We start from the raw sequence: 4,145 nt of genomic DNA on the forward strand, positions 1-4,145 counted from the left end.
ATTAATTATTTTTAAAAAACTGTATTTAAAGACATGAAAAGTAGAGTTCAGAATTATCATATTTTCTTCTAGTAAATTCTCAAATTTTAGAGAATGGCACTATGATCTTTAGGCAAACAGGTTTCTCTACTTCTTCCTGACTCTTTATTTTTTATTTTTGTAAAACGTGGTAATATTTTTTTTCTACATTGTGTAAATGGATTCACTGCATCTTCATTCTCTTCTTCAGGATTTTGATGAGCTGAAAGTCTTTTCTGAGTACTGTTTTTATCAAGCTGGGCTCATGAGTATTATAGTCTCTGAGTGACTTAATATAGAAAACATTTGCCCTGCCCCCACACCATTCTATGTTTAAGCAACTAGATACTATCATAGGACAAAGTTTCAACAAATTAAGTTTAATGATCTAATTCTTTCTGCTAAGGACTCATAAATCAAACAGCATCTCATCTATGAAATAAAAAGTTACTCTGCCAGGTGTGAGAGAAATACTCATTCTTATAAGGCAGTTTGAATAGGCTGAAGGAAGCAGCAAAATGCCAAAAGTGATTGGCGAGCATTGTTACTTAGGTAGAGATAGAGGGACCCTTCTTATCATGCTGGCCAAGTCAACTGAGCCTCTTTATATTGGTTTGTCTGTATCTCTGTCTTTTTCTGTGTCTTTATCTCTGTCGCTGTCTCTGTCTGTTTCTCTCACTCTTTCTGTCTCTTCTTCTGTCTCTCTGATCTCTCTGTTTCTCTGTCTCTGTCTGTCTGTTTCTGTCAATCTGTCTCTCTCTCTCTCTCTCTCTCTCTCTCTCTCTCTCTCTCTCTCTCTCTCTCTCCCCTCCCTCATCTACTTGGAAAATAGACTTGTTTTTGAGTTTGGAGTTTGGTTTACTTGGCCCCTGCAAGACAGATTCCACTTTGATTTGATCTGATCCAAGTGGCTACTAAAGAATTCAAAAATACTTTTTGCATTGATAATATTTTATTGATGTTGGAAATTCAAAAACAGTGCCTCAGTTGTTTACTGACATTAAATATTACTGAGGAAGGTTGAGGCTGACCCCATGAAACCCCTCATACTTATAAGTAGTTTTATTTGTCTTTCACTGGATGGTGCAAGGGATCTTTATTATTGAACTTTGATAAATTGACTCAGTCACATTAAATCAAAGTTTCCAAATAAATTGTATTATTTCTATCTAAATATTCAGTTTCTTCTGCACATATCAGGTTCATTTCTCTGTACTATATGTCTGAGTATTTTTTGTTCTGTTTGATTGTAATCTCTATTTCAAAAATAGAAGTTAATGTTGCTTCTTCCTTACATATCCTTCATATTCATCATGATAACCCAACTATTTTAGTATTGGTCTCTCCCAATCTATGTTTACTTTATCTGCTTTGAGCTTTTTATACACCGTTTATTTTATTTTAGCCATATCTATTATGATGCCTACTATACATTTTGTTTATTGTATCTGAAATTGTGTGTTTTGTTCTCAATTTATTTTCTTAGCTTTGACATATTCCCTAGCCTTGTCTCCTGTCATTTCATTTAAAAAATATTTATATATTTATTTATTTGGTACAGGGTCTCTCCACCCAGCTTGGATTCATAATGATCATCTTGTCTTAACCTCCCTAGCACTGTGATTACAGACACACACCACCATGTCTTATTTCAGGACCAGCACAGCATGTAATACTGGGGATCAAATTTGGGACCTTGTGCTTGCCAGGCAGGCCCTTAGACCACCAAACTATCTGCCCAGCCTGAGTATCGTCTCATTTTGAGCTATCATATTTTCTTTTACCTTAAAATATTAATTGAATGTCTCATTAAAATATATTATCTATGTGTACCAACTCCACAAAAAGAATATAAGCATTAGTAATGCAAACATATACTGTACAAATATAAAAGCATTAATCCCCTTCTCCACAAAGAGCTAACACTGCATATATTCAGCAAGTGCTTCTTGAGTTATGCAGTCTTCTAAAATTATTTGTTCTGTCATTTTAATGTGTTATAGAAGTTTCTTTAATCTCATTCAGAATAAATTGAAGAAGCTTGATTCAGACTTCATTATTATGAGATAGTGTCAGCTCATACTCTCTGCTACCTGACGTTTTCCTGAAAATTTTTGTAAATGTTCACTCTCTGAGTGGTTCCATAAAAGAAATAAAATTTCCCACAGTTTTGCCTTATTGATTTTGGACTTAATTGTATAACATTGATTTTTTTGACTTCACATTCAATGGCCCATGGAATGTGAGTGAAGATTTCATAAACAAATGGCATGTACTAACCTCATGGCGGCTTACCTTAGATGTTAACTCTCCACATGACAAAAGCATCCTCTGTCACGGATGATGGTCCCAGAATGGGGATGAATATAGACCTGGACAAGTTCAGATCCTCATCCTTGAACAACCCCAAAATCTGCCAGCTGAGCACAAGAGCATCATAACCATTCATAGATCCATGAGTAGCAAATGAAATGCCTTTTGCAGTCACTCAGATCATAGAATTGTTCTTTAGTGTTATTAATGCAAAAATTGACAAAGCCAGCTTCATACATAATTTATAACAAGTTTAGTTTTTCTCCAATTGAATACTTACAATATACTCCTCTAAAAGAGGGAAAAGGATCATGGAGATGGGCGAAAAGAACAGTTTAACTGAAGCTGAGGCTGACTTGGAAGAGTTGTATTTTGTTCTATTTTGAGATAGTGTCCTGTTCCAGGAAGACTTCACTCTTACAGCTTTGGCAACCACCCCACCTTCACACAGCACTTTAAGCATTAAGCATTTAGTGCATTGGCATTAAAAAGAGATAAGAAGATCTAGCCAAATAGCTCAACAGATTAAAGTGCCTGCTAGCAGGCACAGGGACCAGGGGTTCAATCTCGGGGCCTGCTGTGCTGGCCCTTCCCCCATGGCTCACTGAGATGGCAATTGAGATTGGGCATGGTAGTATGTGCCTGTAATCCCAGCTCTTGGGAGGCGTAAACAGGTAGATCACTATGAGTCTGATCTAGAGTAAGACCCTGGACCCTGTAGACCTTTCTCTAAAATACAAAAGAAACAAATAAAATAAATAAATAGATAATAAATAAAAAGAAATAAATTAAAAAGGAGAAGGAAGAAAGTTTAAGCATTAACTGTTCCTTTCAATAAACAGCAGAAGTCAGTAATATAACTATCCAAGATATCCTGTGTATATACATAAATATACCTTTTCCATTCTTTCTTTTATAAAGAATTTTAAAAAATCATGTTCCCAAAAATGGTCATCTGAGATAAAACAGTTTTCAGATGAAGAAATACAAATGGAAAATAAACATGTGAAAACACGTTCCACATCATTGGTCATGTGAGTAATGCAAACTAAAACAACCCTGAGATTCTGTCTCACCCCAGAAGGATGGGCTATCATCAAGAAGTCAACTAATAACAAGTGTTGGAGGGGCTGTGGGGAAAAAGGAACCCTTCTCCACTGTTGGTGGGAAAGTAGACTGGTACAACCACTATAGATATCAATGTGGAAATTCCTCAAAAGGCTAAGGTTGGAGGGCCCATTAAATCCAGCTATTCCCTTCCTGGGTATTTTTTGAAAACATCATACCACAGTGATATATGTGCACTCGTGTTTATGGAAGCACAATTTACGGTAGCCAAATCTTGGAAACAAAGTAAATTGACTGAGGAATGGGTAAAAAAAGAAATGGTATTTTTACACAATGGAGTCTTTACTCAGGTATAAAAAAGATGCAGTTGAGGCTTTTATAGGTAAATAGAGGCAACTACAGACCATACTCATATGTGAAATAAATCGGACCTACACTTGCAAAGATGGTATTATTTTTCTAGTATCAGAACCTGATAGAATAAATAAAATCTGAAAGGCACATAGGTACAGTGAAACAGAAAGAATATCTTCAAAGGGAAGGAACAGTTGGCATGAGGAAAAGGACAAAGGCAAGAAAAGTTCTGAGACCATTACTAAGTCACACCTTTCTTTGTTCATGTCTTTGGGTAACATGAATTGAAATCCATCATATGTGACCTGTGGTCACACTCTGCTGTTTTGTTCATGTTTTTCCTCATTCTTCTGAAATGAACCTGTTTGCTATAGAATAATTTTTGTCACAGC

The sequence above is a fragment of the Octodon degus genome, unplaced genomic scaffold (genome assembly GCF_000260255.1).
Source record: "Octodon degus isolate 3935 unplaced genomic scaffold, OctDeg1.0 scaffold00068, whole genome shotgun sequence".
Lineage (NCBI taxonomy): Eukaryota > Metazoa > Chordata > Mammalia > Rodentia > Octodontidae > Octodon > Octodon degus.